Source organism: Lotus japonicus, chromosome 1 (genome assembly GCF_012489685.1).
Source record: "Lotus japonicus ecotype B-129 chromosome 1, LjGifu_v1.2".
Taxonomy (NCBI): Eukaryota; Viridiplantae; Streptophyta; class Magnoliopsida; order Fabales; family Fabaceae; genus Lotus; species Lotus japonicus.
The window spans coordinates 102784405-102798560 of record NC_080041.1 but is presented as its reverse complement, the minus strand read 5'-3'; positions in this window follow the sequence as shown (position 1 = coordinate 102798560).

Below are 14156 nucleotides of genomic sequence, written 5' to 3'. Positions count from 1 at the left end.
TGGTTGCAAGAGGGTGTACAAGAAAAAGCAAGCAGTAACAAAAAAAGAAGGGGAAAAGTTCAAGGCTCGCCTAGTTGCAAAGGGGTCTTCACAACAGAAGGGGATTGATTATGATGACATTTTCAGTCCGGTGGTTAGACACACTTCTATCAGGGCAGTATTAGCTTTGGTATCCAGCAGGGATATGCACTTAGAGTAGATGGATGTGAAAACAGCTTTCCTCCATGGTAATCTAGATGAGCAAATCTACATGGAGCAGCCAGAGGGATTCAGTGAAACTGGAGATGGCAGACTTGTTTGCAAATTGAAGAGGTCTTTGTATGGCTTGAAGTAGTCTCCAAGGCAGTGGTACAAGCGCTTTGATTCATACATGCTCCGGATTGGCTATATAAGGTGTGACTATGATTGTTGTGTTTATGTGAGGAGCCTTGATGATGGCTCTTTTATTTTCCTGTTACTTTATGTTGATGATATGCTGATTGCTGCCAACCATTTACATGATGTAAATGAGTTGAAGACCAAGTTGGGTAAGGAGTTTGACATGAAGGATCTGGGTGCTGCAAAGAAGATTGTTGAAGGTGTTTTGAGCAGATTTGACATGAGCAAGACAAATCCTGTGAGTACTCCATTGGCGAATCATTTTAAGCTTTCTTTGGAACAATGTCCGAAGACAGACTCAGAAATTGAAGGTATGTCTAAGATTCCTTATGCCAGTGCAGTTGGTTGTTTGATGTACGCTATGGTTTGCACTAGACCGGATTTGGCACAAGCAGTTAGTCAAGTGTGCAAGTTCATGTCCAAGCCAGGGAAGCAGCATTGAGAATCAGTCAAGTGGATCCTAAGGTACTTGAAAGGTACAGCGGATCGCGGTATCATGTTCAGCAGGGAGCAAGGTGTTGTTCCATCAGTTGTGGGATATGTGGACTCTGACTATGCAGGCGATCTGGATGATAGAAGGTCTACAACAGGATATGTCTTTACTCTTGCAGGGGGACTTATATGTTGGAAGTCATCAGTTCAATCCATAGTAGCTATGTCTACAACTGAGGCAGAATACATGGCAGTAGCTGAAGCTACCAAGGAAGCATTGTGGCTTACAGGCTTAGTGAAAGAGTTGGGTGTTGAGCAAGGTGGAGTTCAGTTGCATTGTGATAGTCAGAGTGATATCTATTTAGCGAAAAATCAGGTGTATCATTCTAGAACCAAGCATATTGATGTGAGGTTCCACAAGATCAGGGAGTTGTTGGCGTCCAGACAGATATTACTTCAGAAGGTTCGCACATCAGAGAATGCAGCAGACATGTTGACCAAGCCAGTCACCAGTGACAAGTTTAAGCATTGCTTCAACTTGTTGCATGTTCTCCAATGTTAAGCAGGGAAGGCACACAATCCCAGAAATTAGAATCAGGAAACTAAAGCAGCAGATCTTCGTAGGGGGAGTCCGGAATTCGCCAAGGTGGAGATTGTTGAGATTTGACTCATTATATTTTGGGCTAAAATCTTTGGTTTATAAGGATTTGATTTAATGAGGATTGTAAAAGGTTTTAAGAGATTGTTATAGGATTTATTAGGATTTTATTGTAAAATAGAATCCACTATAAATAGGATAACAATGTAACCCTAAAAAACACAAGAGACACAAGAGGCACTAGTGCAATTGAGAGAAATTGCAATTGCTGAGTGATTGTATTCAGGTTCGAATCAATAAACGGAACTTTAGCTGCTCTATAGTCGCAGAGGTAGGCAATTTGGCCGAACTGCGTGAACAAAGCTTTGTGTGTTTCTCTCTACTCTAATCTGTATTCGTGTTGCTGTTCTAACACTTCCAACATTGGTCCACTCCATTTGTCTCTTTCAGACATGTGAAAGACTTTTTTTGCTAAGTGGTGGGTAACATAAAGGTAAGTTCATATCAACTTGAAGTTAATTTACTGCTATGACCTTATTTTTTTTCTCCAATCAGATTTTATGATAGGTTTCATTGTAGATCTTCTTTCTTACGAGAAACAAACGATGATCATAAAAATGAAATGATTATGGTTTATTTCTATTTCACAACTACCTGTTTTAATTGTGGGCTGCTTGAATTTTTCCCCGAACTTGGATTCAAGGGTGTCATCCTTCTTTGATATGTAAGACTTCATTCCATTTTAGCTTTGAAATTGTTTTACTTTTAGGGAAGAATTGGGGTCTGATTAGGAAGTGAGTGGACTTCAACAGAATTTTGTCATTCATTGTAAGTTATTTCTCGGGTAAATAGCCAAGTTAGTCTCTGAAAGTGTCAACCGCCTTCATGTTAAGGGACCAACTTGAAGGCGATTGACACTTTCAGGAATCAACTTGGCTATTTACCTGTTATTTCTCTATTATTATTGCTCCATTGTGTCTCTTATCTGGCTTTCAGAGGGATGTCAACCATTTCAGATCTTTGCCACAGAAAAGGACAATTGATTTTACTTTAATTTGAGGGTGTGCATGAATTGTTTCTTAGGTGTCTTTTGAATAACTAAATATGTCATAACTTGCAATTTTCATTGTTGTGGGAGTTGAACATCATTCTTTGTGTTTCCCATAGACATTGAAAGAAACCATCAAAGTTGTGCGGTGAACTAGATGGCATAATTCATTTCTAAATGATAGAGATGATAATGACATAATTCAAATCCATGAGTAAGAGATAGTTGATCTTTTGGACATATTCACTTACTCTACTCATGACTTTCGTTCCTGTTTCCATTCCACTGCATAATTCATTTTCAAAATCCTAATATATGACAGCGTGTTGAACTTTTGGGTAATTGAATTTATCGATTCTGTGTTTTGCAAACGATAGTGCTTCTGACCTGGCACTATTCAAGCTTTTAGATAAACCAAAGGGTGGAGAAACTAGCTGAATCAAGTGACTGCAGTGAGTATTGAATGCAGTGAATCCAGATCCCGAATGGTTGACATAGATTTTCTCTTTTATCAGGTAAGCCCCTAATTATGTGGTTTTTTATTATTAGTTTGTAAATTCAGATGCTAACTTAATGCATTATTTGTTGGATATTTTATGGATTAGCATTATTCATTTAATTAGAATGTGTAATCCTTGAATTATTAATATATCAATTATTGGAAATTAATATTAATTCTAACGCTAAACCACTTGATGAATATTATTATTGGGCTCTTCTGATGAGTAACCCGTGATGGGTTGAGTTATTTATTTAAGCCCAGTGAGAAGCCCCTGCTCTCAACTGATAGATTATAAACTTGTCTCTCCATTAGACAGTTAACTTAACCTATTCTACAGACTTATCAGAATAGAGAGCAGTTTTTGTCACACCTATTAGGATTGATTCAAGTCTTCAAGAACATGGATTCTTCTTCCTTTCTTGCACCAGGTACGCAAATGCTATGATTCAATTATAATATGTATATATTAATGAAAATGTTATGATATTGTATCTATATCCTATCTAAGCTATCCTTATAACTTTTATACAATTGGTATCAGAGCTAAATAGATACATGTTATGGCTGTTCACTTATTTATCTCTAATTCTTTATTAAAATTGTTGTACTCTTATTTTTAAATGAGAAAACGTGTTCTATCAATCCAGAAATCCCTATTTTTGAAAAAAAAAATGTTTGAAGGGGTTTCCATGCTGCATACCATACGACCCAGCATACTTAATTTCGTGTGGTTTTGTAAAGTGGTCTTAGATATTTACCTTTCTTTTCATTGAGTTTAATGAACCTAAAATTTTGATCAGCAATTTCTCTATATGTGGTCCATAATTACATGAATTCTTTTAGGGCTTCTACTAGAAATCTCTTGCGCATGACATATTAAAACTTCTCTCTCTTCCATGCTCTATACTGAGAGATCTAATCGTCTCTTGCTACGTTTTCTGAATAATGTACACCGCGACCCAATTATTTTATCAGTTACTGTACATGTCAAATAAAAAAAAAAATTGATCCTAGACACCAGTACGTGGGTAGTGCCAAAAAAGAAATTATTTGAAAGGGACCAAATCTTTATCTCCTCCCTTCCCAAATTCAGTGCAAATATATATTTTTCTTTTAATATATCTTGAGGAATTTATCTGGAAAAGATTTTGCACAAGTTTTGTTATTCTGCAATTTTGGTGTAACTTTGCAAATTTGAATAAAATCTTTATCTACTGATTCAAATGTAATTGAATATGTGGAGAATTTTGTTAGATATATACTCTCATATTATATATATATATATAGATATATATTTATATATTTACTAAGTTGTGCAATTATATATCTCTCCAAGATTTTATGGCATAAAATTTAAAATTCCAATCTATTTATTTAACCATTGTGATATTTTGTTATTTCTTGCCTAATTAAGGTGAAAATTAAATACAAATTCATGAACTTATTATCACATTCTTATGGTTAAATTTTGTTATGTATCATGTTGGGAAATTTAAGATTCTCTTCTATCCTTTTATTTGTATAAAGAAAATATATAGTAATTTTATATTACCATACTTCAGGCTTATAGACCATAAAATTATAAGAAAAGTTCCTTAATTTGCTAGAAATTTTATTTTATAGTTATAATCTCTTTGCTAGTATATTCTTCTTTGGAACTAAATTCTTTTAGATCATTCTAAAATTAAAGCCCAGTAATCCTTGACCATTTTTATATACTATGCTTGGTACAAACTCTTGTGTGACTATAAGGGTTATACTTTGTGTGATTGTGATCTCACCTATCATGGGCACAATTGTGCAAAATTGTGTGAAAATTATGTAATCTAAATTCTTTCAATAGTTGAAATGATATTTTATGTGTATTTACATTGATGATAATTTACCCTATCAGTATGTTGTTATTAGTGTAATTTGTGGTTTATATAATGTATTATTTGTTGTAAACTTGTGTCAATCAATTCAAATACTCTATCGGTATTAGAATATCTCTATGACATAATATTATACATGTTACATTAATTGGACAATATTTATTTATTATTATTTTTAATTAAGTATTATTCTTAAAATTTGCATTACTTATCGCTGTGCAAATTTATACTAAATAAAACTCTTTATTGGAATAAACTATTGTTATGTAAGTAACGGACATACCCTATCGGCATGACATTGCTTGCTTGGCATGATTTTTGTGTGATAGAGAAAATAGTTTTGGATATTTATTTAAAATACTTAAAATATCCTAATATAGTTTTTATTTTTAATTTAACTATTTTTCTCTATCAAGTGGGAGAAACTATACAATGTCTCTCACTTAATTAATTGCTCAGTTAATTGTATATGAGAAACTACTACACTTATGTTTAACATAATGTCATATATCACTTTATCGTCAGACCTATATTGAGGATACCATTAAGTCTCTTTGAGAATATTATAATATAATAAACTCTCTATGATTGTCTTATACAATTGTTAATCAATTATTCTTGTTAAGACAATATGACAAACTCCCCAATTAGCTGATAAATATTTAAATATTAAATTCTCTATTTTGTACCATTAATCTTTGTCCATATTTATGGTACGTTATCTTTAATACTTTGGGATACACATATAAACTCTAAATTAGGAGTTAGAGACTGTTTTTTTAATCCTCAATAGTGATCAATTATAAGTCTCATATGCTTCCGCTTTTATTATTGACAATCCATAAGTTTTTTATGTTCGAGTGCGTATACTTGTTTTCATATTATAGCACTTGAAATTTTGAGTGATATTTGTAAGTGATCCCATATTCTGTTTAAAATATTATGGATCACTCTTTTGTTTATAAACTATGGGTTGCTTCATTCATAAGATCTTTTAATGATTTTATGTGTGAATATATAAGGAGATTTTATGATAAAATGTGTCAAATAAGCACTTATAATCTCCTAATTCTATATGCAGAGTATGTGGTTACTTGTGTAAATATAAATTCTATAAGGCTATGTGGTTGATAAATTCTATATATTGGCTCCATTTGGTGAATTCTTTTATGTAACCACTTCTCTTAAAACTCTGCACTATTATATATATTTCTCTCTAATTTATGTAGTCTTGAAGAGAGAAAGATTGTGAGTTTCAGACTCACACAATTCTTTTCCACAGAGTCATGATCCGACTATTAAATACTATATCATTAGAGTATTTTATACTAGTTAGCTCTAATGAGACATTCTAATTTTACCATGGTATATTGGATTAGTGGGAGTGTTCACACACTGTTTTGTCTCGAGACATGTTGATATATTGATACCATATACTCTTGTGTGCATTTCTATGTTAATATGGTATATTCTTAGAGCTATTCTGTTGTCATATATTCTTATGCGCGCTTAAATGATCATATGACAAGCTCTTGGAGACTTTGGTACTCAGTCTCATTCTTTTGGCCTATTCTGTTGGTAATAGCACATTTGGCATGCAATTTATTGTGCGTCTCTTGACCAACATTTTACATTCTCTATGGTTAAAAACATAAGTGTCTTAGGTGTACAGTATCACTACTCCTATCGAGCATGATATCTTACATTTTAAGGTACTTATAATCTTAATTAGGTCATTGGTTATAAGTGTTTGCTCATTATTGACATTTTACTCTTTATTAGTTCAAGACACCCTTTGACTAAATAAGTTTCATTTATCCATGTTATTATTAAACTCTTTTCTCATGGATTTATGACACTTGTTTAGAAAAACCTTGAATTAATTATGTCAAATTCTTTTGAGCATATTCTATTTAGCCCACATGTAATCACTTTTTTGGGCTATTAAAAGCACTTAGACCTATGTGGATTTATACTTGCCCTTTGTGATATATTTTCTCTCAAAACAATAATTCTATGCATTCAAAACACTTGTTTGCTAGAGAGAAAAGAAATTCTAAAATTTCGGACTCTAATTGAGTACATTAATCCATTGATTAAAGACTTTATTCTTGGAGCCTATCTAAACCATATAAATTGATATGGTTAAGTCTTTTGATGTTTAAGGTCAGTGGGAGTCTGAAAACATAGCATTTTAAGATGCTTGGGCCATTCCTTGGAATTGCATGTTTATCTAAATTCTATAATGCTTTTCCACATCCATCATTCTTTTATGAAATATGAGTCTTTTATCCCTATCGGATATTCTTAACACACATGACACATATCCCTATCGGATACTATCTTCTCTTGTGTTAAAGCTTATATTTTCTTGCTTTTGGTGGATTTGCATTTTGTCCATTATTGATATCCTACTCTTAATAATTCTTGCAATTCTGTTAATTGACTAATGCTATCCAAGTGGGAGATTGTTGGATATTTTATGGATTAGCATTATTGATTTAATTAGAATGTGTAATCCTTGAATTATTAATATATCAATTATTGGAAATTAATATTAATTCTAACGCTAAACCACTTGATGGATATTATTATTGGGCTCTTCTGATGAGTAACCCGTGATGGGTTGAGTTATTTATTTAAGCCCAGTGAGAAGCCCCTGCTCTCAACTGATAGGCTATAAACTTGTCTCCCCATTAGACAATTAACCTAACCTATTCTAATGACTTATCAGAATAGAGAGCAGTTTTTCTCACACCTATTAGGATTGATTTAAGTCTTCAAGAACATGGATTCTTCTTCATTTCTTGCACCAGGTACGCAAATGCTATGATTCAATTATAATATGTATAGATTAATGAACATGCTATGATATTGTATCTATATCCTATCTAAGCTACCCTTATAACTTTTCTACAATTGGTTAACTAAATATGTCATAACTTGCAATTTTCTTTGTTGTGGGAGTTGAACCTGATTCTTTGTGTTTCCCATAGACATTGAAAGAAACCATCAAAGTTGTGCGGTGAACTAGATGGCATAATTCATTTCTAAATGATAGAGATGATAAGGACATAATTCAAATCCATGAGTAAGAGATAGTTGATCTTTTGGACATATTCACTTACTCTACTCATGGCTTTCGTTCCTATTTCCATTCCACTGCATAATTCATTTTCAAAATCCTAATATATGACAGCATGTTGAACTTTTGGGTAATTGAATTTATCGATTTTGTGTTTTGCAAACGATAGTGCTTTTGACCTGGCACTATTCAAGCTTTTAGATAAACCAAAGGGTGGAGAGACTAGCTGAATCAAGTGACTGCAGTGAGTATTGAATGCAGTGAATCTAGATCTCGAATGGATGACATAGATTTTCTCTTTTATCAGGTAAGCCCCTAATTATGTGGTTTTTTATTATTAGTTTGTAAATTCAGATGCTAACTTAATGCATTATTTGCAGGACATATGTTCATAAGAACCACTACCCAAACTCTATATTTTCCATATGTTAAAATCTGAACCATGTATTAGACTATTCCTCTTCTTATTAACCATATGTGTATGTTTGCTGTGGATGAACCCTATGTTTCATCAGGTGCTGATTCTTTATCACACATGGGATTCTAGATGGTGAAATCTGCATAATAAGAGATGTTTAAACGGATGAATCAGTCAAAATCTAGATTAACCCTTTCTGCTCATCTTCAATGTTTAAAGCTTCATTCTTAGTGGCTTTTTATTTTCTCTAGCATTCACCATTGCAGAAGATGCATATGCCTTGCTCCTTTATGCTATTGAGTATCTATTTCGACTTATATTAAGTACACCCTCCGGTTACTATTATAAGCAAAAGTTAGCTTTTTAGGTTCATTCAATAAATGATGTATGTAGTCATTAAAATGGTCACATACATCATTTATTGAATGAACCTATAAAACTAACTTTTGCTTATAATAGTGACTGGAAGGTGTATCTATTTATGGTTTTCAATTTAAATAGGGTTGGCCAAAAGTATGTTTTACGGTTTTCATTATTTGTTTATTGAGAATACATATGGGAAACAAAGTAAGATACTGGATGTCAAGAAGGTTGTTGTTGGGAAGAAGTCACCAAGTGGGTTTCAGACAGTTGGCTAATTCTGCATGCGTTTGAAAAGACCATGAAAGTCTATTTTGGTAACAAAGATGATGGGCTGGTCAAGTATGCTGGTGTCTTGCATGGCTTAGAGGTTTAAAAATTCCTCATGGGATTCTCTGGAGATTTCTTTATTGCCTTTTCTTTTTACTCTCAATATAAATGAGAATTGTACATATCTGGTCATTCATTTATCAATTCTTTGAAATCTCTTCCCTTTACACCTCTTTATCCCCCTATCATGTTAATAATTTACTTCTTTCACGACTTATCAGTTGGAGTTGTAAACTAATGAAAGCGAGTGTGCTATACTAATATTACAGAGATGTATTATAACTCATGAAAGAAGAACATGAAGCTTAATATTATAGAGATGTATTCAAAAAAAAAAGTAACACAATTTACTCTATTTTTATAAGATAGCTTACTCAGTTTTTTGTGTTTCTTTGCACCTATTTTTCTTCAACATAACTTGCTTTGTGTTTCTTACCGTAATGTTTATTTAACAAGTGACTTTCCAAGGATCATTGGTACAAATTTACAATTAATCATTGCTCTGCTATATATCTTTACTATCTATTAATTACATTTCAATTAATTTATTCACATGTCATCAATTCAATCAAACAATTTTGTTGTTACAAAAGAAAGACAATTCAATCAAACATTTAAGAAAAAAAAATGTACACCATTTTTTATCTATCAATTTTTTAATATTCTTAATGTTTATTTTATATAAAATTATATAGTCAATGAACGATAGCTAACTAGTAAGAGTTATGAGATATATGAGTTAGGTGGAGGATGTACAAGGATCAATTTATCTTTCCGATGTCAAAAAAAAATTATATATTGATCTTTTTTTACAAAAATACATTTCAAATTTTAGCCAAGGTTATCTACTGATTGAATTTTCATATTTTAATATTTATATTTTTTACATTTGAAACTATTAAATTAGTTTTTACTGTAGGTCCTCTCTTAGAATCTTGAACCTTTGTATTGAGTCGGTTTTGAAGAACTCTAGAGGTAACTTATAAAGTAGTGGTTTAGTCTTTGACTATTTAGTCATTTACCTTCACTATTTGTCTTAGTGTAGGTTCTTTCCTAAAGTTAGTTTGCTCTCGAGTTTGGAACCTTTCTATTGAAGTGAGTCTTGAAGATCTAACATATTGATGTATTCATTCATTCTTTAAAATGAAATGTAAGGTGATTCTTGATTGCTTTACTGCATCTCCTGAAGTTGATTGCTTTAGTAATCAACTTTGCTTATTTTATCAATTTTCGGGCTGCAAGTACTTTTAAAGTTGGTCTCTTTATCCTCAAGAGCCATTGATAGTAAAATTTGCAGGTTTTGGAGTAGTGTAATCTAAATTTCTATTTAAATTTTACTACTCTTCGATGAACACATGGTGTTCATTTGGTTATTCCATTCACTTAAATGGTTTGCACACTGTTCAGGCCTTATTGTTAGTGTTGTATTAGTTTTGGCAGGATATTGGAAACAGTTAGTCTGATTATTGAGCTGTGATTTGCTTAATATACCAAATTGTGTTTTGTTTTTTTCTACTTGGATGATCAATTTAATTTCTAATTTTGTATTGAAAATGTATTATTAAAATCAATCTTTTTATTTAAACTGTATTTTTTTCATAATCCCATAAAAAGTATAAAAAATGGTATATGTATTTGTAATAGAAAAGAAAAGTGGTTTATTTATTTATTTATGCTATAATAAGTTTATAGTTCTTTCAAATGTATTGTAAAATAACTTTTTATTTATCTATTTATTTTATTAGAGCTAAAGACGAAAAAATATCTTATATAAGAGATATTTCTGCACATATTGAGACGGGTTGATTCTCAACACTAGATATATATATATATATATATATATATATATATATATATATATTCAAAAAATAATAATAGATATTCTTATTTGTTTGGTGAATGTAGAAAAATTTGAAATATGTGGAGAATAAATTGTTTCCTAAATATATGACTCAAAACTGTGAACAAGTTCCTTGAAAACAAATATCATCAACTGCGAAGCGTTGGTTAATTAATTTGTTGAATTTGTCAAATTCAAAATATGTAAGAAATTATGAAGTGAAAACCTTTGAGATATATATATATATATATATATATATATATATATATATATATATTACTCATAAAGTAAGGGTATAAAGTAACTGTACAATGTTATTTATAATGAATAGAAAATGTCATTGGTGATAGATAAAAATGACTGTTAATTTATTTAATATGACATCAATAATTATATAACTCATGTGTTTATCACATAATCAATCTGAAAGAATTGTTGAACATATGTCCCGTGCATCGCAGGGTAACGAGCTATATACTAGTAGAATTGTTGAATGATTATTCCATCGGTTGTCAATGAGGAGAGGCTACTTCTGTTAAATTGTGAGTTTAAAAAAAAGAAATTAATTAACTAAATTTAACTAACGAAATTAATGTAATAACCAGTCTATGAAATTAAGACTATTTTGGGATTTAAGCAATAATGGACGATAAAATAAAATAAAATAAAATAAAATATTAATGATATTTATAATGATCATTCAATAAGTTATTAATGATGAGCCTCAATACCAAAATCAAAGAAAAATAGGCTTGCAATAAATTGGTCCAAATGAATTAGAGACTGACACTTAGCTTGTGAGCTAATGAGGGGGGCGTGTGTGAGAGTGAACCATAGAATGCCAACTCATCTAAGTGAGTCTCACAGTGATTTTCTTTTCTAAAGTATATAGAGTACATTATGACCGCTAGAAAGTGTTTTACATTAGAAATAATTATTTTTAAACACAAAAATTAAAATTATTTTATCTATATCTTTGTTCTCTTTCAATCATATCAAACAATATCTAAATATACTCTATTTCTCATATCTTTCTCTCTACTTAAATTTTTTCTCTTCTTTACTCTCTCTTTTCTACCACACTAAGAGTTGGAAATTTTATTAGTGAAGGTTCTAAATATTTTTCATTTACATTTCATGTTTATGCATGTGTTTCATTAGTCTTATTTTAATCATGCAAACAAATTTCAATCATATGCAAAATGTGTCCTAAAAGAATGCCAACAACCTTCATAGGATAGAAAATATATCAAGGCACATGTAATCAGAATACAAGGCAGAGTAATAGTATCAATCTAAAACGAAAATGATTGATGGAAAATACCATTATATTTAGGTAGCGTTTGGTTATGGAACGGAACAGGACAGAACAGAACGGAACGGGACAGAACAGGATGGAACAGGACAATAATGTTCTATATGTTGTGTTTGGTAACTTCAAGTCAATAGAACAGAACCATGATTTTAATTACATATATAACCCTGCATGTTTAATATTTGATTGAGGAAAACAAATTGAACTCAATTAAACATTTTGCATAGAAACCGTTTGTTATTGCTTACTTCATGAAATAATCACTTATTTTTTTAAAATAATCACTTATATATTGTTTAAGTTGTTTTAGTATGCTATTGAAAAAAACAGAAACCTAATTATCTATTTAAGCTATTTTAAGTTCGTTTATCTAGATTAAAAATATTGATTTTTAACTATAATTTTTTAAGAGATTTTGAGAAAAGCATAGGTTGATTCGTGTTCTTCTACTCTAATTAAAATCACTTTTTTTTTTTATCTCTCTTCATCTATTATCATAGATTTTCATTATAAGCTAAAGTAACTGTTTCAAATAATTTGTTTTCAGCTTCAGCTGAAACAAACACAAAAAGTGATTTTTCCAAAATAAGTTGAATTAAACGCATTCTAATTGACTTGTTTATCATTGCTTACAAAAACTGATTTTACTTTTGAAAAAATAATTGATTTTATTTTAATTAAGTTGATTCGTGTTTGATTACTCTAATTAAAATCACTTTTTTTATCTCCTCTCATCTATCATCATAGGTTTTCATGATAAGCTAAAGTAACTGTTTCAAATAATCTGTTTTCAGCTTCAGCTGAAACAAACACAAAAAGTGATATTTGATTAAAAAAGTGATTTTTTTGATTTTAAAAGTGATATTTTGATTAAAAAAGTGATTTTTTAATTTTAAAAGTGATTTTTTGATTAAAAATTGATTTTTCCAAAATAAGTTGAATCAAACGCACTCTAATTGACTCGTTTATCATTGCTTACAAACGCACTCTAATCAAACACACTCTAATTTTACTTTTGAAAAAAATAATTGATTTAATTTTAAGTGATTTTTTTGAAAAAGTAGATTTTTATTTTATTTTGTCTACAAATATAATAAGTGCTTTCAATTTTATAAGTGATTTTAAATTGTTTAGATACATAAAATTTCAAATATAAATTAGGGGTATTTTTGAACTTGCAAAAGTTTTAAGAGAGTGTTCCGTTCCGTTCCCTTCCGTTCCACCCTTTTTCAGGGAACCAAAGTGTCCCGTTCCTGGAGCCTTTTGTCCCGTTCTGTTCCATCTTAAAAACACGACAAACACAGAACGAAATCCATGTGTCCTGTTCCGTTCTCTTCCTACCTGTCTACCAAACGCTACCTTAAGGCAACACTTTGAAGGTTTTTAACTTATACAATTTGTTGTGGTGCTTAATAACCATTACCAATTTGTATATCTGACTGAAAGGTATCAGCACAAATGTTTATGTTGATTTTTATAAGCAAATGTTAGTTGTTAGTAATGTTAGTAAATTAGTCTATCCTCAGGATTTGAACCCTGAACCCTTCATCTCACTCAACTCTTATGTTCCCTAATTCTTACCTAGGGGTGAGCAAAAATGTACACCCGACTGAAAACCGACTTATCCGAAATTTTTGAATGTTAAACGGGTGGGTATGGGCATCTGGCCAAACAGGTAAAAGAAATGGTTTGCAACGGTTTGCGGGCAGGTTTGGATTGAATATACTGTTTCATCGGTTACTGAAACAAACCAAAGGTACCGGAGAAAGTGTTTATTTTTTACCCACAAAGAATAATGAAAAGAATCACTCATAGATTAAGAAATCAATATTCAATTTAAGTTAATGCATTTTTTTTAAAAGAGATTTGAATTTGAAATAAATAATGAGTACTGAATAATATTAATTGGAGCCGAATTTTTAGTCAAATTTTAAAACATTTATCCTAAACCGAAAAAAATAGTTTTTAAATGAATA